This window comes from Daphnia pulicaria, chromosome 3 (genome assembly GCF_021234035.1).
Source record: "Daphnia pulicaria isolate SC F1-1A chromosome 3, SC_F0-13Bv2, whole genome shotgun sequence".
Taxonomy (NCBI): Eukaryota; Metazoa; Arthropoda; class Branchiopoda; order Diplostraca; family Daphniidae; genus Daphnia; species Daphnia pulicaria.
In genome coordinates, this window is record NC_060915.1 from 1,621,120 (window position 1) to 1,645,626 (window position 24,507).

A 24,507-nucleotide genomic window follows, 5' to 3' on the forward strand; every position below is an offset into this window, starting at 1 on the left:
AGTCCAAATTCGTAGATCAAAAATATCAATGGCATAGAGATAGGTTCAATTCATCTATAGGAATGATTCTGGATAAATTTCATTGCGAGTTTTTCAAAGTTTATCGCGCTTTTTTATTCGCGATGGTTACGAGTCCAAATTCAATGAACAAACATTTCTATCACTTTGAAGTGATTTTCTATTCATCCATTGGGACTGGGAGGGTAAATTTTCATTTTTGAATGTCAACGGCCATATCACGTAGAACGCACCTGGTCTCGTCAGCTCCCAGAAGTTAAGTTACGTCGAGTCCCGTTAGTACTTGGAAGGGTGACCGCTTGGGAATACGGGATGTCGTTGGCGATGAATAGTTTGTTTTCAATAACAAATTTCTTGAATTTTTTTTCAATCGCGATGGTTACCAGTCCAAATTCGTAGATAAAACATTTCAATGCCTTAGAGATAGGTTCAATTCATCTATAAGAATGATTATGGATCAATTCCATTGAGAGTTTTTCAAAGTTTATCGCGTTTTTTAATCGCGATGGTTACCAGTCCAAATTCGTAGATCAAAAATATCAATGGCATAGAGATAGGTTCAATTCATCTATAGGAATGATTCTGGATAAATTTCATTGCGAGTTTTTCAAAGTTTATCGCGCTTTTTTATTCGCGATGGTTACGAGTCCAAATTCAATGAACAAACATTTCTATCACTTTGAAGTGATTTTCTATTCATCCATTGGGACTGGGAGGGTAAATTTTCATTTTTGAATGTCAACGGCCATATCGAGTAGAACGCACCTGGTCTCGTCAGCTCCCAGAAGTTAAGTTACGTCGAGTCCTGTTAGTACTTGGAAGGGTGACCGCTTGGGAATACGGGATGTCGTTGGCGATGAATAGTTTGTTTTCAATAACAAATTTCTTGAAATTTTTTTTCAATCACGATGGTTACCAGTCCAAATTCGTAGATAAAACATTTCAATGCCTTAGAGATAGGTTCAATTCATCTATAAGAATGATTATGGATCAATTCCATTGAGAGTTTTTCAAAGTTTATCGCGTTTTTTAATCGCGATGGTTACCAGTCCAAATTCGTAGATCAAAAATATCAATGGCATAGAGATAGGTTCAATTCATCTATAGGAATGATTCTGGATAAATTTCATTGCGAGTTTTTCAAAGTTTATCGCGCTTTTTTATTCGCGATGGTTACGAGTCCAAATTCAATGAACAAACATTTCTATCACTTTGAAGTGATTTTCTATTCATCCATTGGGACTGGGAGGGTAAATTTTCATTTTTGAATGTCAACGGCCATATCGAGTAGAACGCACCTGGTCTCGTCAGCTCCCAGAAGTTAAGTTACGTCGAGTCCTGTTAGTACTTGGAAGGGTGACCGCTTGGGAATACGGGATGTCGTTGGCGATGAATAGTTTGTTTTCAATAACAAATTTCTTGAAATTTTTTTTCAATCACGATGGTTACCAGTCCAAATTCGTAGATAAAACATTTCAATGCCTTAGAGATAGGTTCAATTCATCTATAAGAATGATTATGGATCAATTCCATTGAGAGTTTTTCAAAGTTTATCGCGTTTTTTAATCGCGATGGTTACCAGTCCAAATTCGTAGATCAAAAATATCAATGGCATAGAGATAGGTTCAATTCATCTATAGGAATGATTCTGGATAAATTTCATTGCGAGTTTTTCAAAGTTTATCGCGCTTTTTTATTCGCGATGGTTACGAGTCCAAATTCAATGAACAAACATTTCTATCACTTTGAAGTGATTTTCTATTCATCCATTGGGACTGGGAGGGTAAATTTTCATTTTTGAATGTCAACGGCCATATCACGTAGAACGCACCTGGTCTCGTCAGCTCCCAGAAGTTAAGTTACGTCGAGTCCCGTTAGTACTTGGAAGGGTGACCGCTTGGGAATACGGGATGTCGTTGGCGATGAATAGTTTGTTTTCAATAACAAATTTCTTGAATTTTTTTTTCAATCACGATGGTTACCAGTCCAAATTCGTAGATAAAACATTTCAATGCCTTAGAGATAGGTTCAATTCATCTATAAAAATGATTCTGGATCAATTCCATTGAGAGTTTTTCAAAGTTTATCACGTTTTTAAATCGCGATGGTTACCAATCCAAATTCGTCGATCAAAATATCAATGGCATAGAGATAGGTTCAATTCATCTATAGGAATGATTCTGGATGAATTTCATTGCGAGTTTTTCAAAGTTTATCGCGCTTTTTTATTCGCGATGGTTACGAGTCCAAATTCAATGAACAAACATTTCTATCACTTTGAAGTGATTTTCTATTCATCCATTGGGACTGGGAGGGTAAATTTTCATTTTTGAATGTCAACGGCCATATCGAGTAGAACGCACCTGGTCTCGTCAGCTCCCAGAAGTTAAGTTACGTCGAGTCCTGTTAGTACTTGGAAGGGTGACCGCTTGGGAATACGGGATGTCGTTGGCGATGAATAGTTTGTTTTCAATAACAAATTTCTTGAATTTTTTTTTCAATCACGATGGTTACCAGTCCAAATTCGTAGATAAAACATTTCAATGCCTTAGAGATAGGTTCAATTCATCTATAAAAATGATTCTGGATCAATTCCATTGAGAGTTTTTCAAAGTTTATCGCGTTTTTTAATCGCGATGGTTACCAATCCAAATTCGTCGATCAAAATATCAATGGCATAGAGATAGGTTCAATTCATCTATAGGAATGATTCTGGATGAATTTCATTGCGAGTTTTTCAAAGTTTATCGCGCTTTTTTATTCGCGATGGTTACGAGTCCAAATTCAATGAACAAACATTTCTATCACTTTGAAGTGATTTTCTATTCATCCATTGGGACTGGGAGGGTAAATTTTCATTTTTGAATGTCAACGGCCATATCACGTAGAACGCACCTGGTCTCGTCAGCTCCCAGAAGTTAAGTTACGTCGAGTCCCGTTAGTACTTGGAAGGGTGACCGCTTGGGAATACGGGATGTCGTTGGCGATGAATAGTTTGTTTTCAATAACAAATTTATTGAATTTTTTTTTCAATCACGATGGTTACCAGTCCAAATTCGTAGATAAAACATTTCAATGCCTTAGAGATAGGTTCAATTCATCTATAAAAATGATTCTGGATCAATTCCATTGAGAGTTTTTCAAAGTTTATCGCGTTTTTTAATCGCGATGGTTACCAATCCAAATTCGTCGATCAAAATATCAATGGCATAGAGATAGGTTCAATTCATCTATAGGAATGATTCTGGATGAATTTCATTGCGAGTTTTTCAAAGTTTATCACGCTTTTTTATTCGCGATGGTTACGAGTCCAAATTCAATGAACAAACATTTCTATCACTTTGAAGTGATTTTCTATTCATCCATTGGGACTGGGAGGGTAAATTTTCATTTTTGAATGTCAACGGCCATATCGAGTAGAACGCACCTGGTCTCGTCAGCTCTCAGAAGTTAAGTTACGTCGAGTCCTGTTAGTACTCGGAAGGGTGACCGCTTGGGAATACGGGATGTCGTTGGCGATGAATAGTTTGTTTTCAATAACAAATTTCTTGAAATTTTTTTTCAATCACGATGGTTACCAGTCCAAATTCGTAGATAAAACATTTCAATGCCTTAGAGATAGGTTCAATTCATCTATAAGAATGATTATGGATCAATTCCATTGAGAGTTTTTCAAAGTTTATCGCGTTTTTTAATCGCGATGGTTACCAGTCCAAATTCGTAGATCAAAAATATCAATGGCATAGAGATAGGTTCAATTCATCTATAGGAATGATTCTGGATAAATTTCATTGCGAGTTTTTCAAAGTTTATCGCGCTTTTTTATTCGCGATGGTTACGAGTCCAAATTCAATGAACAAACATTTCTATCACTTTGAAGTGATTTTCTATTCATCCATTGGGACTGGGAGGGTAAATTTTCATTTTTGAATGTCAACGGCAATATCACGTAGAACGCACCTGGTCTCGTCAGCTCCCAGAAGTTAAGTTACGTCGAGTCCCGTTAGTACTTGGAAGGGTGACCGCTTGGGAATACGGGATGTCGTTGGCGATGAATAGTTTGTTTTCAATAACAAATTTCTTGAAATTTTTTTTCAATCACGATGGTTACCAGTCCAAATTCGTAGATAAAACATTTCAATGCCTTAGAGATAGGTTCAATTCATCTATAAAAATGATTCTGGATCAATTCCATTGAGAGTTTTTCAAAGTTTATCGCGTTTTTTAATCGCGATGGTTACCAATCCAAATTCGTCGATCAAAATATCAATGGCATAGAGATAGGTTCAATTCATCTATAGGAATGATTCTGGATGAATTTCATTGCGAGTTTTTCAAAGTTTATCGCGCTTTTTTATTCGCGATGGTTACGAGTCCAAATTCAATGAACAAACATTTCTATCACTTTGAAGTGATTTTCTATTCATCCATTGGGACTGGGAGGGTAAATTTTCATTTTTGAATGTCAACGGCCATATCACGTAGAACGCACCTGGTCTCGTCAGCTCCCAGAAGTTAAGTTACGTCGAGTCCCGTTAGTACTTGGAAGGGTGACCGCTTGGGAATACGGGATGTCGTTGGCGATGAATAGTTTGTTTTCAATAACAAATTTCTTGAATTTTTTTTTCAATCACGATGGTTACCAGTCCAAATTCGTAGATAAAACATTTCAATGCCTTAGAGATAGGTTCAATTCATCTATAAAAATGATTCTGGATCAATTCCATTGAGAGTTTTTCAAAGTTTATCGCGTTTTTTAATCGCGATGGTTACCAATCCAAATTCGTCGATCAAAATATCAATGGCATAGAGATAGGTTCAATTCATCTATAGGAATGATTCTGGATGAATTTCATTGCGAGTTTTTCAAAGTTTATCGCGCTTTTTTATTCGCGATGGTTACGAGTCCAAATTCAATGAACAAACATTTCTATCACTTTGAAGTGATTTTCTATTCATCCATTGGGACTGGGAGGGTAAATTTTCATTTTTGAATGTCAACGGCCATATCGAGTAGAACGCACCTGGTCTCGTCAGCTCTCAGAAGTTAAGTTACGTCGAGTCCTGTTAGTACTCGGAAGGGTGACCGCTTGGGAATACGGGATGTCGTTGGCGATGAATAGTTTGTTTTCAATAACAAATTTCTTGAAATTTTTTTTCAATCACGATGGTTACCAGTCCAAATTCGTAGATAAAACATTTCAATGCCTTAGAGATAGGTTCAATTCATCTATAAGAATGATTATGGATCAATTCCATTGAGAGTTTTTCAAAGTTTATCGCGTTTTTTAATCGCGATGGTTACCAGTCCAAATTCGTAGATCAAAAATATCAATGGCATAGAGATAGGTTCAATTCATCTATAGGAATGATTCTGGATAAATTTCATTGCGAGTTTTTCAAAGTTTATCGCGCTTTTTTATTCGCGATGGTTACGAGTCCAAATTCAATGAACAAACATTTCTATCACTTTGAAGTGATTTTCTATTCATCCATTGGGACTGGGAGGGTAAATTTTCATTTTTGAATGTCAACGGCCATATCACGTAGAACGCACCTGGTCTCGTCAGCTCCCAGAAGTTAAGTTACGTCGAGTCCCGTTAGTACTTGGAAGGGTGACCGCTTGGGAATACGGGATGTCGTTGGCGATGAATAGTTTATTTTCAATAACAAATTTCTTGAAATTTTTTTTCAATCACGATGGTTACCAGTCCAAATTCGTAGATAAAACATTTCAATGCCTTAGAGATAGGTTCAATTCATCTATAAAAATGATTCTGGATCAATTCCATTGAGAGTTTTTCAAAGTTTATCGCGTTTTTTAATCGCGATGGTTACCAATCCAAATTCGTCGATCAAAATATCAATGGCATAGAGATAGGTTCAATTCATCTATAGGAATGATTCTGGATGAATTTCATTGCGAGTTTTTCAAAGTTTATCGCGCTTTTTTATTCGCGATGGTTACGAGTCCAAATTCAATGAACAAACATTTCTATCACTTTGAAGTGATTTTCTATTCATCCATTGGGACTGGGAGGGTAAATTTTCATTTTTGAATGTCAACGGCCATATCACGTAGAACGCACCTGGTCTCGTCAGCTCCCAGAAGTTAAGTTACGTCGAGTCCCGTTAGTACTTGGAAGGGTGACCGCTTGGGAATACGGGATGTCGTTGGCGATGAATAGTTTGTTTTCAATAACAAATTTCTTGAATTTTTTTTTCAATCACGATGGTTACCAGTCCAAATTCGTAGATAAAACATTTCAATGCCTTAGAGATAGGTTCAATTCATCTATAAAAATGATTCTGGATCAATTCCATTGAGAGTTTTTCAAAGTTTATCACGTTTTTAAATCGCGATGGTTACCAATCCAAATTCGTCGATCAAAATATCAATGGCATAGAGATAGGTTCAATTCATCTATAGGAATGATTCTGGATGAATTTCATTGCGAGTTTTTCAAAGTTTATCGCGCTTTTTTATTCGCGATGGTTACGAGTCCAAATTCAATGAACAAACATTTCTATCACTTTGAAGTGATTTTCTATTCATCCATTGGGACTGGGAGGGTAAATTTTCATTTTTGAATGTCAACGGCCATATCGAGTAGAACGCACCTGGTCTCGTCAGCTCCCAGAAGTTAAGTTACGTCGAGTCCTGTTAGTACTTGGAAGGGTGACCGCTTGGGAATACGGGATGTCGTTGGCGATGAATAGTTTGTTTTCAATAACAAATTTCTTGAATTTTTTTTTCAATCACGATGGTTACCAGTCCAAATTCGTAGATAAAACATTTCAATGCCTTAGAGATAGGTTCAATTCATCTATAAAAATGATTCTGGATCAATTCCATTGAGAGTTTTTCAAAGTTTATCGCGTTTTTTAATCGCGATGGTTACCAATCCAAATTCGTCGATCAAAATATCAATGGCATAGAGATAGGTTCAATTCATCTATAGGAATGATTCTGGATGAATTTCATTGCGAGTTTTTCAAAGTTTATCGCGCTTTTTTATTCGCGATGGTTACGAGTCCAAATTCAATGAACAAACATTTCTATCACTTTGAAGTGATTTTCTATTCATCCATTGGGACTGGGAGGGTAAATTTTCATTTTTGAATGTCAACGGCCATATCACGTAGAACGCACCTGGTCTCGTCAGCTCCCAGAAGTTAAGTTACGTCGAGTCCCGTTAGTACTTGGAAGGGTGACCGCTTGGGAATACGGGATGTCGTTGGCGATGAATAGTTTGTTTTCAATAACAAATTTATTGAATTTTTTTTTCAATCACGATGGTTACCAGTCCAAATTCGTAGATAAAACATTTCAATGCCTTAGAGATAGGTTCAATTCATCTATAAAAATGATTCTGGATCAATTCCATTGAGAGTTTTTCAAAGTTTATCGCGTTTTTTAATCGCGATGGTTACCAATCCAAATTCGTCGATCAAAATATCAATGGCATAGAGATAGGTTCAATTCATCTATAGGAATGATTCTGGATGAATTTCATTGCGAGTTTTTCAAAGTTTATCACGCTTTTTTATTCGCGATGGTTACGAGTCCAAATTCAATGAACAAACATTTCTATCACTTTGAAGTGATTTTCTATTCATCCATTGGGACTGGGAGGGTAAATTTTCATTTTTGAATGTCAACGGCCATATCGAGTAGAACGCACCTGGTCTCGTCAGCTCTCAGAAGTTAAGTTACGTCGAGTCCTGTTAGTACTCGGAAGGGTGACCGCTTGGGAATACGGGATGTCGTTGGCGATGAATAGTTTGTTTTCAATAACAAATTTCTTGAAATTTTTTTTCAATCACGATGGTTACCAGTCCAAATTCGTAGATAAAACATTTCAATGCCTTAGAGATAGGTTCAATTCATCTATAAGAATGATTATGGATCAATTCCATTGAGAGTTTTTCAAAGTTTATCGCGTTTTTTAATCGCGATGGTTACCAGTCCAAATTCGTAGATCAAAAATATCAATGGCATAGAGATAGGTTCAATTCATCTATAGGAATGATTCTGGATAAATTTCATTGCGAGTTTTTCAAAGTTTATCGCGCTTTTTTATTCGCGATGGTTACGAGTCCAAATTCAATGAACAAACATTTCTATCACTTTGAAGTGATTTTCTATTCATCCATTGGGACTGGGAGGGTAAATTTTCATTTTTGAATGTCAACGGCAATATCACGTAGAACGCACCTGGTCTCGTCAGCTCCCAGAAGTTAAGTTACGTCGAGTCCCGTTAGTACTTGGAAGGGTGACCGCTTGGGAATACGGGATGTCGTTGGCGATGAATAGTTTGTTTTCAATAACAAATTTCTTGAAATTTTTTTTCAATCACGATGGTTACCAGTCCAAATTCGTAGATAAAACATTTCAATGCCTTAGAGATAGGTTCAATTCATCTATAAAAATGATTCTGGATCAATTCCATTGAGAGTTTTTCAAAGTTTATCGCGTTTTTTAATCGCGATGGTTACCAATCCAAATTCGTCGATCAAAATATCAATGGCATAGAGATAGGTTCAATTCATCTATAGGAATGATTCTGGATGAATTTCATTGCGAGTTTTTCAAAGTTTATCGCGCTTTTTTATTCGCGATGGTTACGAGTCCAAATTCAATGAACAAACATTTCTATCACTTTGAAGTGATTTTCTATTCATCCATTGGGACTGGGAGGGTAAATTTTCATTTTTGAATGTCAACGGCCATATCACGTAGAACGCACCTGGTCTCGTCAGCTCCCAGAAGTTAAGTTACGTCGAGTCCCGTTAGTACTTGGAAGGGTGACCGCTTGGGAATACGGGATGTCGTTGGCGATGAATAGTTTGTTTTCAATAACAAATTTCTTGAATTTTTTTTTCAATCACGATGGTTACCAGTCCAAATTCGTAGATAAAACATTTCAATGCCTTAGAGATAGGTTCAATTCATCTATAAAAATGATTCTGGATCAATTCCATTGAGAGTTTTTCAAAGTTTATCGCGTTTTTTAATCGCGATGGTTACCAATCCAAATTCGTCGATCAAAATATCAATGGCATAGAGATAGGTTCAATTCATCTATAGGAATGATTCTGGATGAATTTCATTGCGAGTTTTTCAAAGTTTATCGCGCTTTTTTATTCGCGATGGTTACGAGTCCAAATTCAATGAACAAACATTTCTATCACTTTGAAGTGATTTTCTATTCATCCATTGGGACTGGGAGGGTAAATTTTCATTTTTGAATGTCAACGGCCATATCGAGTAGAACGCACCTGGTCTCGTCAGCTCTCAGAAGTTAAGTTACGTCGAGTCCTGTTAGTACTCGGAAGGGTGACCGCTTGGGAATACGGGATGTCGTTGGCGATGAATAGTTTGTTTTCAATAACAAATTTCTTGAAATTTTTTTTCAATCACGATGGTTACCAGTCCAAATTCGTAGATAAAACATTTCAATGCCTTAGAGATAGGTTCAATTCATCTATAAGAATGATTATGGATCAATTCCATTGAGAGTTTTTCAAAGTTTATCGCGTTTTTTAATCGCGATGGTTACCAGTCCAAATTCGTAGATCAAAAATATCAATGGCATAGAGATAGGTTCAATTCATCTATAGGAATGATTCTGGATAAATTTCATTGCGAGTTTTTCAAAGTTTATCGCGCTTTTTTATTCGCGATGGTTACGAGTCCAAATTCAATGAACAAACATTTCTATCACTTTGAAGTGATTTTCTATTCATCCATTGGGACTGGGAGGGTAAATTTTCATTTTTGAATGTCAACGGCCATATCACGTAGAACGCACCTGGTCTCGTCAGCTCCCAGAAGTTAAGTTACGTCGAGTCCCGTTAGTACTTGGAAGGGTGACCGCTTGGGAATACGGGATGTCGTTGGCGATGAATAGTTTATTTTCAATAACAAATTTCTTGAAATTTTTTTTCAATCACGATGGTTACCAGTCCAAATTCGTAGATAAAACATTTCAATGCCTTAGAGATAGGTTCAATTCATCTATAAAAATGATTCTGGATCAATTCCATTGAGAGTTTTTCAAAGTTTATCGCGTTTTTTAATCGCGATGGTTACCAATCCAAATTCGTCGATCAAAATATCAATGGCATAGAGATAGGTTCAATTCATCTATAGGAATGATTCTGGATGAATTTCATTGCGAGTTTTTCAAAGTTTATCGCGCTTTTTTATTCGCGATGGTTACGAGTCCAAATTCAATGAACAAACATTTCTATCACTTTGAAGTGATTTTCTATTCATCCATTGGGACTGGGAGGGTAAATTTTCATTTTTGAATGTCAACGGCCATATCACGTAGAACGCACCTGGTCTCGTCAGCTCCCAGAAGTTAAGTTACGTCGAGTCCCGTTAGTACTTGGAAGGGTGACCGCTTGGGAATACGGGATGTCGTTGGCGATGAATAGTTTGTTTTCAATAACAAATTTCTTGAATTTTTTTTTCAATCACGATGGTTACCAGTCCAAATTCGTAGATAAAACATTTCAATGCCTTAGAGATAGGTTCAATTCATCTATAAAAATGATTCTGGATCAATTCCATTGAGAGTTTTTCAAAGTTTATCGCGTTTTTTAATCGCGATGGTTACCAATCCAAATTCGTCGATCAAAATATCAATGGCATAGAGATAGGTTCAATTCATCTATAGGAATGATTCTGGATGAATTTCATTGCGAGTTTTTCAAAGTTTATCGCGTTTTTTAATCGCGATGGTTACCAATCCAAATTCGTCGATCAAAATATCAATGGCATAGAGATAGGTTCAATTCATCTATAGGAATGATTCTGGATGAATTTCATTGCGAGTTTTTCAAAGTTTATCGCGCTTTTTTATTCGCGATGGTTACGAGTCCAAATTCAATGAACAAACATTTCTATCACTTTGAAGTGATTTTCTATTCATCCATTGGGACTGGGAGGGTAAATTTTCATTTTTGAATGTCAACGGTCATATCGAGTAGAACGCACCTGGTCTCGTCAGCTCTCAGAAGTTAAGTTACGTCGAGTCCTGTTAGTACTCGGAAGGGTGACCGCTTGGGAATACGGGATGTCGTTGGCGATGAATAGTTTGTTTTCAATAACAAATTTCTTGAAATTTTTTTTCAATCACGATGGTTACCAGTCCAAATTCGTAGATAAAACATTTCAATGCCTTAGAGATAGGTTCAATTCATCTATAAGAATGATTATGGATCAATTCCATTGAGAGTTTTTCAAAGTTTATCGCGTTTTTTAATCGCGATGGTTACCAGTCCAAATTCGTAGATCAAAAATATCAATGGCATAGAGATAGGTTCAATTCATCTATAGGAATGATTCTGGATAAATTTCATTGCGAGTTTTTCAAAGTTTATCGCGCTTTTTTATTCGCGATGGTTACGAGTCCAAATTCAATGAACAAACATTTCTATCACTTTGAAGTGATTTTCTATTCATCCATTGGGACTGGGAGGGTAAATTTTCATTTTTGAATGTCAACGGCCATATCACGTAGAACGCACCTGGTCTCGTCAGCTCCCAGAAGTTAAGTTACGTCGAGTCCCGTTAGTACTTGGAAGGGTGACCGCTTGGGAATACGGGATGTCGTTGGCGATGAATAGTTTGTTTTCAATAACAAATTTCTTGAATTTTTTTTTCAATCACGATGGTTACCAGTCCAAATTCGTAGATAAAACATTTCAATGCCTTAGAGATAGGTTCAATTCATCTATAAAAATGATTCTGGATCAATTCCATTGAGAGTTTTTCAAAGTTTATCGCGTTTTTTAATCGCGATGGTTACCAATCCAAATTCGTCGATCAAAATATCAATGGCATAGAGATAGGTTCAATTCATCTATAGGAATGATTCTGGATGAATTTCATTGCGAGTTTTTCAAAGTTTATCGCGCTTTTTTATTCGCGATGGTTACGAGTCCAAATTCAATGAACAAACATTTCTATCACTTTGAAGTGATTTTCTATTCATCCATTGGGAATGGAAGGGTAAATTTTCATTTTTGAATGTCAACGGCCATATCGAGTAGAACGCACCTGGTCTCCTCAGCTCCCAGAAGTTAAGTTACGTCGAGTCCTGTTAGTACTTGGAAGGGTGACCGCTTGGGAATACGGGATGTCGTTGGCGATGAATAGTTTGTTTTCAATAACAAATTTCTTGAAATTTTTTTTCAATCACGATGGTTACCAGTCCAAATTCGTAGATAAAACATTTCAATGCCTTAGAGATAGGTTCAATTCATCTATAAGAATGATTATGGATCAATTCCATTGAGAGTTTTTCAAAGTTTATCGCGTTTTTTAATCGCGATGGTTACCAGTCCAAATTCGTAGATCAAAAATATCAATGGCATAGAGATAGGTTCAATTCATCTATAGGAATGATTCTGGATAAATTTCATTGCGAGTTTTTCAAAGTTTATCGCGCTTTTTTATTCGCGATGGTTACGAGTCCAAATTCAATGAACAAACATTTCTATCACTTTGAAGTGATTTTCTATTCATCCATTGGGACTGGGAGGGTAAATTTTCATTTTTGAATGTCAACGGCCATATCACGTAGAACGCACCTGGTCTCGTCAGCTCCCAGAAGTTAAGTTACGTCGAGTCCCGTTAGTACTTGGAAGGGTGACCGCTTGGGAATACGGGATGTCGTTGGCGATGAATAGTTTGTTTTCAATAACAAATTTCTTGAAATTTTTTTTCAATCACGATGGTTACCAGTCCAAATTCGTAGATAAAACATTTCAATGCCTTAGAGATAGGTTCAATTCATCTATAAGAATGATTATGGATCAATTCCATTGAGAGTTTTTCAAAGTTTATCGCGTTTTTTAATCGCGATGGTTACCAGTCCAAATTCGTAGATCAAAAATATCAATGGCATAGAGATAGGTTCAATTCATCTATAGGAATGATTCTGGATAAATTTCATTGCGAGTTTTTCAAAGTTTATCGCGCTTTTTTATTCGCGATGGTTACGAGTCCAAATTCAATGAACAAACATTTCTATCACTTTGAAGTGATTTTCTATTCATCCATTGGGACTGGGAGGGTAAATTTTCATTTTTGAATGTCAACGGCCATATCACGTAGAACGCACCTGGTCTCGTCAGCTCCCAGAAGTTAAGTTACGTCGAGTCCCGTTAGTACTTGGAAGGGTGACCGCTTGGGAATACGGGATGTCGTTGGCGATGAATAGTTTGTTTTCAATAACAAATTTCTTGAAATTTTTTTTCAATCACGATGGTTACCAGTCCAAATTCGTAGATAAAACATTTCAATGCCTTAGAGATAGGTTCAATTCATCTATAAGAATGATTATGGATCAATTCCATTGAGAGTTTTTCAAATTTTATCGCGTTTTTTAATCGCGATGGTTACCAGTCCAAATTCGTAGATCAAAAATATCAATGGCATAGAGATAGGTTCAATTCATCTATAGGAATGATTCTGGATAAATTTCATTGCGAGTTTTTCAAAGTTTATCGCGCTTTTTTATTCGCGATGGTTACGAGTCCAAATTCAATGAACAAACATTTCTATCACTTTGAAGTGATTTTCTATTCATCCATTGGGACTGGGAGGGTAAATTTTCATTTTTGAATGTCAACGGCCATATCACGTAGAACGCACCTGGTCTCGTCAGCTCCCAGAAGTTAAGTTACGTCGAGTCCCGTTAGTACTTGGAAGGGTGACCGCTTGGGAATACGGGATGTCGTTGGCGATGAATAGTTTGTTTTCAATAACAAATTTCTTGAATTTTTTTTTCAATCGCGATGGTTACCAGTCCAAATTCGTAGATAAAACATTTCAATGCCTTAGAGATAGGTTCAATTCATCTATAAGAATGATTATGGATCAATTCCATTGAGAGTTTTTCAAAGTTTATCGCGTTTTTTAATCGCGATGGTTACCAGTCCAAATTCGTAGATCAAAAATATCAATGGCATAGAGATAGGTTCAATTCATCTATAGGAATGATTCTGGATAAATTTCATTGCGAGTTTTTCAAAGTTTATCGCGCTTTTTTATTCGCGATGGTTACGAGTCCAAATTCAATGAACAAACATTTCTATCACTTTGAAGTGATTTTCTATTCATCCATTGGGAATGGAAGGGTAAATTTTCATTTTTGAATGTCAACGGCCATATCACGTAGAACGCACCTGGTCTCGTCAGCTCCCAGAAGTTAAGTTACGTCGAGTCCCGTTAGTACTTGGAAGGGTGACCGCTTGGGAATACGGGATGTCGTTGGCGATGAATAGTTTGTTTTCAATAACAAATTTCTTGAATTTTTTTTTCAATCGCGATGGTTACCAGTCCAAATTCGTAGATAAAACATTTCAATGCCTTAGAGATAGGTTCAATTCATCTATAAAAATGATTCTGGATCAATTCCATTGAGAGTTTTTCAAAGTTTATCACGTTTTTAAATCGCGATGGTTACCAATCCAAATTCGTCGATCAAAATATCAATGGCATAGAGATAGGTTCAATTCATCTATAGGAATGATTCTGGATGAATTTCATTGCGAGTTTTTCAAAGTTTATCGCGCTTTTTTATTCGCGATGGTTACGAGTCCAAATTCAATGAACAAACATTTCTATCACTTTGAAGTGATTTTCTATTCATCCATTGGGACTGGGAGGGTAAATTTTCATTTTTGAATGTCAACGGCCATATCACGTAGAACGCACCTGGTCTCGTCAGCTCCCAGAAGTTAAGTTACGTCGAGTCCCGTTAGTACTTGGAAGGGTGACCGCTTGGGAATACGGGATGTCGTTGGCGATGAATAGTTTGTTTTCAATAACAAATTTCTTGAATTTTTTTTTCAATCACGATGGTTACCAGTCCAAATTCGTAGATAAAACATTTCAATGCCTTAGAGATAGGTTCAATTCATCTATAAAAATGATTCTGGATCAATTCCATTGAGAGTTTTTCAAAGTTTATCACGTTTTTAAATCGCGATGGTTACCAATCCAAATTCGTCGATCAAAATATCAATGGCATAGAGATAGGTTCAATTCATCTATAGGAATGATTCTGGATGAATTTCATTGCGAGTTTTTCAAAGTTTATCGCGCTTTTTTATTCGCGATGGTTACGAGTCCAAATTCAATGAACAAACATTTCTATCACTTTGAAGTGATTTTCTATTCATCCATTGGGACTGGGAGGGTAAATTTTCATTTTTGAATGTCAACGGCCATATCGAGTAGAACGCACCTGGTCTCGTCAGCTCCCAGAAGTTAAGTTACGTCGAGTCCTGTTAGTACTTGGAAGGGTGACCGCTTGGGAATACGGGATGTCGTTGGCGATGAATAGTTTGTTTTCAATAACAAATTTCTTGAATTTTTTTTTCAATCACGATGGTTACCAGTCCAAATTCGTAGATAAAACATTTCAATGCCTTAGAGATAGGTTCAATTCATCTATAAAAATGATTCTGGATCAATTCCATTGAGAGTTTTTCAAAGTTTATCGCGTTTTTTAATCGCGATGGTTACCAATCCAAATTCGTCGATCAAAATATCAATGGCATAGAGATAGGTTCAATTCATCTATAGGAATGATTCTGGATGAATTTCATTGCGAGTTTTTCAAAGTTTATCGCGCTTTTTTATTCGCGATGGTTACGAGTCCAAATTCAATGAACAAACATTTCTATCACTTTGAAGTGATTTTCTATTCATCCATTGGGACTGGGAGGGTAAATTTTCATTTTTGAATGTCAACGGCCATATCACGTAGAACGCACCTGGTCTCGTCAGCTCCCAGAAGTTAAGTTACGTCGAGTCCCGTTAGTACTTGGAAGGGTGACCGCTTGGGAATACGGGATGTCGTTGGCGATGAATAGTTTGTTTTCAATAACAAATTTCTTGAATTTTTTTTTCAATCACGATGGTTACCAGTCCAAATTCGTAGATAAAACATTTCAATGCCTTAGAGATAGGTTCAATTCATCTATAAAAATGATTCTGGATCAATTCCATTGAGAGTTTTTCAAAGTTTATCGCGTTTTTTAATCGCGATGGTTACCAATCCAAATTCGTCGATCAAAATATCAATGGCATAGAGATAGGTTCAATTCATCTATAGGAATGATTCTGGATGAATTTCATTGCGAGTTTTTCAAAGTTTATCACGCTTTTTTATTCGCGATGGTTACGAGTCCAAATTCAATGAACAAACATTTCTATCACTTTGAAGTGATTTTCTATTCATCCATTGGGACTGGGAGGGTAAATTTTCATTTTTGAATGTCAACGGCCATATCGAGTAGAACGCACCTGGTCTCGTCAGCTCTCAGAAGTTAAGTTACGTCGAGTCCTGTTAGTACTCGGAAGGGTGACCGCTTGGGAATACGGGATGTCGTTGGCGATGAATAGTTTGTTTTCAATAACAAATTTCTTGAAATTTTTTTTCAATCACGATGGTTACCAGTCCAAATTCGTAGATAAAACATTTCAATGCCTTAGAGATAGGTTCAATTCATCTATAAGAATGATTATGGATCAATTCCATTGAGAGTTTTTCAAAGTTTATCGCGTTTTTTAATCGCGATGGTTACCAGTCCAAATTCGTAGATCAAAAATATCAATGGCATAGAGATAGGTTCAATTCATCTATAGGAATGATTCTGGATAAATTTCATTGCGAGTTTTTCAAAGTTTATCGCGCTTTTTTATTCGCGATGGTTACGAGTCCAAATTCAATGAACAAACATTTCTATCACTTTGAAGTGATTTTCTATTCATCCATTGGGACTGGGAGGGTAAATTTTCATTTTTGAATGTCAACGGCAATATCACGTAGAACGCACCTGGTCTCGTCAGCTCCCAGAAGTTAAGTTACGTCGAGTCCCGTTAGTACTTGGAAGGGTGACCGCTTGGGAATACGGGATGTCGTTGGCGATGAATAGTTTGTTTTCAATAACAAATTTCTTGAAATTTTTTTTTCAATCACGATGGTTACCAGTCCAAATTCGTAGATAAAACATTTCAATGCCTTAGAGATAGGTTCAATTCATCTATAAAAATGATTCTGGATCAATTCCATTGAGAGTTTTTCAAAGTTTATCGCGTTTTTTAATCGCGATGGTTACCAATCCAAATTCGTCGATCAAAATATCAATGGCATAGAGATAGGTTCAATTCATCTATAGGAATGATTCTGGATGAATTTCATTGCGAGTTTTTCAAAGTTTATCGCGCTTTTTTATTCGCGATGGTTACGAGTCCAAATTCAATGAACAAACATTTCTATCACTTTGAAGTGATTTTCTATTCATCCATTGGGACTGGGAGGGTAAATTTTCATTTTTGAATGTCAACGGCCATATCACGTAGAACGCACCTGGTCTCGTCAGCTCCCAGAAGTTAAGTTACGTCGAGTCCCGTTAGTACTTGGAAGGGTGACCGCTTGGGAATACGGGATGTCGTTGGCGATGAATAGTTTGTTTTCAATAACAAATTTCTTGAATTTTTTTTTCAATCACGATGGTTACCAGTCCAAATTCGTAGATAAAACATTTCAATGCCTTAGAGATAGGTTCAATTCATCTATAAAAATGATTCTGGATCAATTCCATTGAGAGTTTTTCAAAGTTTATCGCGTTTTTTAATCGCGATGGTTACCAATCCAAATTCGTCGATCAAAATATCAATGGCATAGAGATAGGTTCAATTCATCTATAGGAATGATTCTGGATGAATTTCATTGCGAGTTTTTCAAAGTTTATCGCGCTTTTTTATTCGCGATGGTTACGAGTCCAAATTCAATGAACAAACATTTCTATCACTTTGAAGTGATTTTCTATTCATCCATTGGGACTGGGAGGGTAAATTTTCATTTTTGAATGTCAACGGCCATATCGAGTAGAACGCACCTGGTCTCGTCAGCTCTCAGAAGTTAAGTTACGTCGAGTCCTGTTAGTACTCGGAAGGGTGACCGCTTGGGAATACGGGATGTCGTTGGCGATGAATAGTTTGTTTTCAATAACAAATTTCTTGAAATTTTTTTTCAATCACGATGGTTACCAGTCCAAATTCGTAGATAAAACATTTCAATGCCTTAGAGATAGGTTCAATTCATCTATAAGAATGATTATGGATCAATTCCATTGAGAGTTTTTCAAAGTTTATCGCGTTTTTTAATCGCGATGGTTACCAGTCCAAATTCGTAGATCAAAAATATCAATGGCATAGAGATAGGTTCAATTCATCTATAGGAATGATTCTGGATAAATTTCATTGCGAGTTTTTCAAAGTTTATCGCGCTTTTTTATTCGCGATGGTTACGAGTCCAAATTCAATGAACAAACATTTCTATCACTTTGAAGTGATTTTCTATTCATCCATTGGGACTGGGAGGGTAAATTTTCATTTTTGAATGTCAACGGCAATATCACGTAGAACGCACCTGGTCTCGTCAGCTCCCAGAAGTTAAGTTACGTCGAGTCCCGTTAGTACTTGGAAGGGTGACCGCTTGGGAATACGGGATGTCGTTGGCGATGAATAGTTTGTTTTCAATAACAAATTTCTTGAAATTTTTTTTCAATCACGATGGTTACCAGTCCAAATTCGTAGATAAAACATTTCAATGCCTTAGAGATAGGTTCAATTCATCTATAAAAATGATTCTGGATCAATTCCATTGAGAGTTTTTCAAAGTTTATCGCGTTTTTTAATCGCGATGGTTACCAATCCAAATTCGTCGATCAAAATATCAATGGCATAGAGATAGGTTCAATTCATCTATAGGAATGATTCTGGATGAATTTCATTGCGAGTTTTTCAAAGTTTATCGCGCTTTTTTATTCGCGATGGTTACGAGTCCAAATTCAATGAACAAACATTTCTATCACTTTGAAGTGATTTTCTATTCATCCATTGGGACTGGGAGGGTAAATTTTCATTTTTGAATGTCAACGGCCATATCACGTAGAACGCACCTGGTCTCGTCAGCTCCCAGAAGTTAAGTTACGTCGAGTCCCGTTAGTACTTGGAAGGGTGACCGCTTGGGAATACGGGATGTCGTTGGCGATGAATAGTTTATTTTCAATAACAAATTTCTTGAAATTTTTTTTCAATCACGATGGTTACCAGTCCAAATTCGTAGATAAAACATTTCAATGCCTTAGAGATAGGTTCAATTCATCTATAAAAATGATTCTGGATCAATTCCATTGAGAGTTTTTCAAAGTTTATCGCGTTTTTTAATCGCGATGGTTACCAATCCAAATTCGTCGATCAAAATATCAATGGCATAGAGATAGGTTCAATTCATCTATAGGAATGATTCTGGATGAATTTCATTGCGAGTTTTTCAAAGTTTATCGCGCTTTTTTATTCGCGATGGTTACGAGTCCAAATTCAATGAACAAACATTTCTATCACTTTGAAGTGATTTTCTATTCATCCATTGGGACTGGGAGGGTAAATTTTCATTTTTGAATGTCAACGGCCATATCACGTAGAACGCACCTGGTCTCGTCAGCTCCCAGAAGTTAAGTTACGTCGAGTCCCGTTAGTACTTGGAAGGGTGACCGCTTGGGAATACGGGATGTCGTTGGCGATGAATAGTTTGTTTTCAATAACAAATTTCTTGAATTTTTTTTTCAATCACGATGGTTACCAGTCCAAATTCGTAGATAAAACATTTCAATGCCTTAGAGATAGGTTCAATTCATCTATAAAAATGATTCTGGATCAATTCCATTGAGAGTTTTTCAAAGTTTATCGCGTTTTTTAATCGCGATGGTTACCAATCCAAATTCGTCGATCAAAATATCAATGGCATAGAGATAGGTTCAATTCATCTATAGGAATGATTCTGGATGAATTTCATTGCGAGTTTTTCAAAGTTTATCGCGCTTTTTTATTCGCGATGGTTACGAGTCCAAATTCAATGAACAAACATTTCTATCACTTTGAAGTGATTTTCTATTCATCCATTGGGACTGGGAGGGTAAATTTTCATTTTTGAATGTCAACGGTCATATCGAGTAGAACGCACCTGGTCTCGTCAGCTCTCAGAAGTTAAGTTACGTCGAGTCCTGTTAGTACTCGGAAGGGTGACCGCTTGGGAATACGGGATGTCGTTGGCGATGAATAGTTTGTTTTCAATAACAAATTTCTTGAAATTTTTTTTCAATCACGATGGTTACCAGTCCAAATTCGTAGATAAAACATTTCAATGCCTTAGAGATAGGTTCAATTCATCTATAAGAATGATTATGGATCAATTCCATTGAGAGTTTTTCAAAGTTTATCGCGTTTTTTAATCGCGATGGTTACCAGTCCAAATTCGTAGATCAAAAATATCAATGGCATAGAGATAGGTTCAATTCATCTATAGGAATGATTCTGGATAAATTTCATTGCGAGTTTTTCAAAGTTTATCGCGCTTTTTTATTCGCGATGGTTACGAGTCCAAATTCAATGAACAAACATTTCTATCACTTTGAAGTGATTTTCTATTCATCCATTGGGACTGGGAGGGTAAATTTTCATTTTTGAATGTCAACGGCCATATCACGTAGAACGCACCTGGTCTCGTCAGCTCCCAGAAGTTAAGTTACGTCGAGTCCCGTTAGTACTTGGAAGGGTGACCGCTTGGGAATACGGGATGTCGTTGGCGATGAATAGTTTGTTTTCAATAACAAATTTCTTGAATTTTTTTTTCAATCACGATGGTTACCAGTCCAAATTCGTAGATAAAACATTTCAATGCCTTAGAGATAGGTTCAATTCATCTATAAAAATGATTCTGGATCAATTCCATTGAGAGTTTTTCAAAGTTTATCGCGTTTTTTAATCGCGATGGTTACCAATCCAAATTCGTCGATCAAAATATCAATGGCATAGAGATAGGTTCAATTCATCTATAGGAATGATTCTGGATGAATTTCATTGCGAGTTTTTCAAAGTTTATCGCGCTTTTTTATTCGCGATGGTTACGAGTCCAAATTCAATGAACAAACATTTCTATCACTTTGAAGTGATTTTCTATTCATCCATTGGGAATGGAAGGGTAAATTTTCATTTTTGAATGTCAACGGCCATATCGAGTAGAACGCACCTGGTCTCCTCAGCTCCCAGAAGTTAAGTTACGTCGAGTCCTGTTAGTACTTGGAAGGGTGACCGCTTGGGAATACGGGATGTCGTTGGCGATGAATAGTTTGTTTTCAATAACAAATTTCTTGAAATTTTTTTTCAATCACGATGGTTACCAGTCCAAATTCGTAGATAAAACATTTCAATGCCTTAGAGATAGGTTCAATTCATCTATAAGAATGATTATGGATCAATTCCATTGAGAGTTTTTCAAAGTTTATCGCGTTTTTTAATCGCGATGGTTACCAGTCCAAATTCGTAGATCAAAAATATCAATGGCATAGAGATAGGTTCAATTCATCTATAGGAATGATTCTGGATAAATTTCATTGCGAGTTTTTCAAAGTTTATCGCGCTTTTTTATTCGCGATGGTTACGAGTCCAAATTCAATGAACAAACATTTCTATCACTTTGAAGTGATTTTCTATTCATCCATTGGGACTGGGAGGGTAAATTTTCATTTTTGAATGTCAACGGCCATATCACGTAGAACGCACCTGGTCTCGTCAGCTCCCAGAAGTTAAGTTACGTCGAGTCCCGTTAGTACTTGGAAGGGTGACCGCTTGGGAATACGGGATGTCGTTGGCGATGAATAGTTTGTTTTCAATAACAAATTTCTTGAAATTTTTTTTCAATCACGATGGTTACCAGTCCAAATTCGTAGATAAAACATTTCAATGCCTTAGAGATAGGTTCAATTCATCTATAAGAATGATTATGGATCAATTCCATTGAGAGTTTTTCAAAGTTTATCGCGTTTTTTAATCGCGATGGTTACCAGTCCAAATTCGTAGATCAAAAATATCAATGGCATAGAGATAGGTTCAATTCATCTATAGGAATGATTCTGGATAAATTTCATTGCGAGTTTTTCAAAGTTTATCGCGCTTTTTTATTCGCGATGGTTACGAGTCCAAATTCAATGAACAAACATTTCTATCACTTTGAAGTGATTTTCTATTCATCCATTGGGACTGGGAGGGTAAATTTTCATTTTTGAATGTCAACGGCCATATCACGTAGAACGCACCTGGTCTCGTCAGCTCCCAGAAGTTAAGTTACGTCGAGTCCCGTTAGTACTTGGAAGGGTGACCGCTTGGGAATACGGGATGTCGTTGGCGATGAATAGTTTGTTTTCAATAACAAATTTCTTGAAATTTTTTTTCAATCACGATGGTTACCAGTCCAAATTCGTAGATAAAACATTTCAATGCCTTAGAGATAGGTTCAATTCATCTATAAGAATGATTATGGATCAATTCCATTGAGAGTTTTTCAAATTTTATCGCGTTTTTTAATCGCGATGGTTACCAGTCCAAATTCGTAGATCAAAAATATCAATGGCATAGAGATAGGTTCAATTCATCTATAGGAATGATTCTGGATAAATTTCATTGCGAGTTTTTCAAAGTTTATCGCGCTTTTTTATTCGCGATGGTTACGAGTCCAAATTCAATGAACAAACATTTCTATCACTTTGAAGTGATTTTCTATTCATCCATTGGGACTGGGAGGGTAAATTTTCATTTTTGAATGTCAACGGCCATATCACGTAGAACGCACCTGGTCTCGTCAGCTCCCAGAAGTTAAGTTACGTCGAGTCCCGTTAGTACTTGGAAGGGTGACCGCTTGGGAATACGGGATGTCGTTGGCGATGAATAGTTTGTTTTCAATAACAAATTTCTTGAATTTTTTTTTCAATCGCGATGGTTACCAGTCCAAATTCGTAGATAAAACATTTCAATGCCTTAGAGATAGGTTCAATTCATCTATAAGAATGATTATGGATCAATTCCATTGAGAGTTTTTCAAAGTTTATCGCGTTTTTTAATCGCGATGGTTACCAGTCCAAATTCGTAGATCAAAAATATCAATGGCATAGAGATAGGTTCAATTCATCTATAGGAATGATTCTGGATAAATTTCATTGCGAGTTTTTCAAAGTTTATCGCGCTTTTTTATTCGCGATGGTTACGAGTCCAAATTCAATGAACAAACATTTCTATCACTTTGAAGTGATTTTCTATTCATCCATTGGGAATGGAAGGGTAAATTTTCATTTTTGAATGTCAACGGCCATATCACGTAGAACGCACCTGGTCTCGTCAGCTCCCAGAAGTTAAGTTACGTCGAGTCCCGTTAGTACTTGGAAGGGTGACCGCTTGGGAATACGGGATGTCGTTGGCGATGAATAGTTTGTTTTCAATAACAAATTTCTTGAATTTTTTTTTCAATCGCGATGGTTACCTGTCCAAATTCGTAGATAAAACATTTCAATGCCTTAGAGATAGGTTCAATTCATCTATAAGAATGATTATGGATCAATTCCATTGAGAGTTTTTCAAAGTTTATCGCGTTTTTTAATCGCGATGGTTACCAGTCCAAATTCGTAGATCAAAAATATCAATGGCATAGAGATAGGTTCAATTCATCTATAGGAATGATTCTGGATAAATTTCATTGCGAGTTTTTCAAAGTTTATCGCGCTTTTTTATTCGCGATGGTTACGAGTCCAAATTCAATGAACAAACATTTCTATCACTTTGAAGTGATTTTCTATTCATCCATTGGGAATGGAAGGGTAAATTTTCATTGCTGAATGTCAACGGCCATATCACGTAGAACGCACCTGGTCTCGTCAGCTCCCAGAAGTTAAGTTACGTCGAGTCCTGTTAGTACTTGGAAGGGTGACCGCTTGGGAATACGGGATGTCGTTGGCGATGAATAGTTTGTTTTCAATAACAAATTTCTTGAAATTTTTTTTCAATCACGATGGTTACCAGTCCAAATTCGTAGATAAAACATTTCAATGCCTTAGAGATAGGTTCAATTCATCTATAAGAATGATTATGGATCAATTCCATTGAGAGTTTTTCAAAGTTTATCGCGTTTTTTAATCGCGATGGTTACCAGTCCAAATTCGTAGATCAAAAATATCAATGGCATAGAGATAGGTTCAATTCATCTATAGGAATGATTCTGGATAAATTTCATTGCGAGTTTTTCAAAGTTTATCGCGCTTTTTTATTCGCGATGGTTACGAGTCCAAATTCAATGAACAAACATTTCTATCACTTTGAAGTGATTTTCTATTCATCCATTGGGACTGGGAGGGTAAATTTTCATTTTTGAATGTCAACGGCCATATCACGTAGAACGCACCTGGTCTCGTCAGCTCCCAGAAGTTAAGTTACGTCGAGTCCCGTTAGTACTTGGAAGGGTGACCGCTTGGGAATACGGGATGTCGTTGGCGATGAATAGTTTGTTTTCAATAACAAATTTCTTGAAATTTTTTTTCAATCACGATGGTTACCAGTCCAAATTCGTA

The 24,507-nt window shown here is 36.6% G+C and overlaps 46 pseudogenes; all 46 read left to right on the forward strand.

Moving 5' to 3' along the window:
* The first annotated feature begins 223 nt into the window (after window positions 1-223).
* On the forward strand, window positions 224-342 carry LOC124331941 (annotated as a pseudogene).
* A 413-nt stretch (window positions 343-755) lies between these two features.
* Window positions 756-874, forward strand: LOC124329627 (annotated as a pseudogene).
* A 414-nt stretch (window positions 875-1,288) lies between these two features.
* On the forward strand, window positions 1,289-1,407 carry LOC124329628 (annotated as a pseudogene).
* A 414-nt stretch (window positions 1,408-1,821) lies between these two features.
* Window positions 1,822-1,940, forward strand: LOC124331942 (annotated as a pseudogene).
* A 413-nt stretch (window positions 1,941-2,353) lies between these two features.
* On the forward strand, window positions 2,354-2,472 carry LOC124329629 (annotated as a pseudogene).
* A 413-nt stretch (window positions 2,473-2,885) lies between these two features.
* Window positions 2,886-3,004, forward strand: LOC124331944 (annotated as a pseudogene).
* Window positions 3,005-3,417: 413 nt separating this feature from the next.
* LOC124330091 lies at window positions 3,418-3,536 on the forward strand (annotated as a pseudogene).
* A 414-nt stretch (window positions 3,537-3,950) lies between these two features.
* Window positions 3,951-4,069, forward strand: LOC124333894 (annotated as a pseudogene).
* A 413-nt stretch (window positions 4,070-4,482) lies between these two features.
* LOC124331945 lies at window positions 4,483-4,601 on the forward strand (annotated as a pseudogene).
* Window positions 4,602-5,014: 413 nt separating this feature from the next.
* On the forward strand, window positions 5,015-5,133 carry LOC124330092 (annotated as a pseudogene).
* A 414-nt stretch (window positions 5,134-5,547) lies between these two features.
* LOC124331946 lies at window positions 5,548-5,666 on the forward strand (annotated as a pseudogene).
* A 413-nt stretch (window positions 5,667-6,079) lies between these two features.
* Window positions 6,080-6,198, forward strand: LOC124331947 (annotated as a pseudogene).
* Window positions 6,199-6,611: 413 nt separating this feature from the next.
* Window positions 6,612-6,730, forward strand: LOC124329630 (annotated as a pseudogene).
* A 413-nt stretch (window positions 6,731-7,143) lies between these two features.
* On the forward strand, window positions 7,144-7,262 carry LOC124331948 (annotated as a pseudogene).
* A 413-nt stretch (window positions 7,263-7,675) lies between these two features.
* LOC124330093 lies at window positions 7,676-7,794 on the forward strand (annotated as a pseudogene).
* A 414-nt stretch (window positions 7,795-8,208) lies between these two features.
* LOC124333895 lies at window positions 8,209-8,327 on the forward strand (annotated as a pseudogene).
* Window positions 8,328-8,740: 413 nt separating this feature from the next.
* On the forward strand, window positions 8,741-8,859 carry LOC124331950 (annotated as a pseudogene).
* A 413-nt stretch (window positions 8,860-9,272) lies between these two features.
* Window positions 9,273-9,391, forward strand: LOC124330094 (annotated as a pseudogene).
* A 414-nt stretch (window positions 9,392-9,805) lies between these two features.
* Window positions 9,806-9,924, forward strand: LOC124331951 (annotated as a pseudogene).
* A 413-nt stretch (window positions 9,925-10,337) lies between these two features.
* LOC124331952 lies at window positions 10,338-10,456 on the forward strand (annotated as a pseudogene).
* Window positions 10,457-10,998: 542 nt separating this feature from the next.
* On the forward strand, window positions 10,999-11,117 carry LOC124330134 (annotated as a pseudogene).
* A 414-nt stretch (window positions 11,118-11,531) lies between these two features.
* On the forward strand, window positions 11,532-11,650 carry LOC124331953 (annotated as a pseudogene).
* A 413-nt stretch (window positions 11,651-12,063) lies between these two features.
* LOC124330026 lies at window positions 12,064-12,182 on the forward strand (annotated as a pseudogene).
* Window positions 12,183-12,596: 414 nt separating this feature from the next.
* LOC124331954 lies at window positions 12,597-12,715 on the forward strand (annotated as a pseudogene).
* A 414-nt stretch (window positions 12,716-13,129) lies between these two features.
* Window positions 13,130-13,248, forward strand: LOC124331955 (annotated as a pseudogene).
* A 414-nt stretch (window positions 13,249-13,662) lies between these two features.
* LOC124331956 lies at window positions 13,663-13,781 on the forward strand (annotated as a pseudogene).
* A 414-nt stretch (window positions 13,782-14,195) lies between these two features.
* On the forward strand, window positions 14,196-14,314 carry LOC124331958 (annotated as a pseudogene).
* Window positions 14,315-14,727: 413 nt separating this feature from the next.
* LOC124331959 lies at window positions 14,728-14,846 on the forward strand (annotated as a pseudogene).
* A 413-nt stretch (window positions 14,847-15,259) lies between these two features.
* Window positions 15,260-15,378, forward strand: LOC124329632 (annotated as a pseudogene).
* A 413-nt stretch (window positions 15,379-15,791) lies between these two features.
* On the forward strand, window positions 15,792-15,910 carry LOC124331960 (annotated as a pseudogene).
* Window positions 15,911-16,323: 413 nt separating this feature from the next.
* Window positions 16,324-16,442, forward strand: LOC124330098 (annotated as a pseudogene).
* Window positions 16,443-16,856: 414 nt separating this feature from the next.
* On the forward strand, window positions 16,857-16,975 carry LOC124333896 (annotated as a pseudogene).
* Window positions 16,976-17,389: 414 nt separating this feature from the next.
* LOC124331962 lies at window positions 17,390-17,508 on the forward strand (annotated as a pseudogene).
* A 413-nt stretch (window positions 17,509-17,921) lies between these two features.
* Window positions 17,922-18,040, forward strand: LOC124330099 (annotated as a pseudogene).
* Window positions 18,041-18,454: 414 nt separating this feature from the next.
* On the forward strand, window positions 18,455-18,573 carry LOC124333897 (annotated as a pseudogene).
* A 413-nt stretch (window positions 18,574-18,986) lies between these two features.
* LOC124331963 lies at window positions 18,987-19,105 on the forward strand (annotated as a pseudogene).
* A 413-nt stretch (window positions 19,106-19,518) lies between these two features.
* Window positions 19,519-19,637, forward strand: LOC124331964 (annotated as a pseudogene).
* Window positions 19,638-20,050: 413 nt separating this feature from the next.
* Window positions 20,051-20,169, forward strand: LOC124330135 (annotated as a pseudogene).
* A 414-nt stretch (window positions 20,170-20,583) lies between these two features.
* Window positions 20,584-20,702, forward strand: LOC124331965 (annotated as a pseudogene).
* A 413-nt stretch (window positions 20,703-21,115) lies between these two features.
* Window positions 21,116-21,234, forward strand: LOC124330027 (annotated as a pseudogene).
* A 414-nt stretch (window positions 21,235-21,648) lies between these two features.
* Window positions 21,649-21,767, forward strand: LOC124331966 (annotated as a pseudogene).
* Window positions 21,768-22,181: 414 nt separating this feature from the next.
* LOC124331967 lies at window positions 22,182-22,300 on the forward strand (annotated as a pseudogene).
* Window positions 22,301-22,714: 414 nt separating this feature from the next.
* Window positions 22,715-22,833, forward strand: LOC124331968 (annotated as a pseudogene).
* Window positions 22,834-23,247: 414 nt separating this feature from the next.
* Window positions 23,248-23,366, forward strand: LOC124331969 (annotated as a pseudogene).
* Window positions 23,367-23,780: 414 nt separating this feature from the next.
* Window positions 23,781-23,899, forward strand: LOC124333769 (annotated as a pseudogene).
* A 414-nt stretch (window positions 23,900-24,313) lies between these two features.
* Window positions 24,314-24,432, forward strand: LOC124331970 (annotated as a pseudogene).
* Window positions 24,433-24,507: the final 75 nt, after the last annotated feature.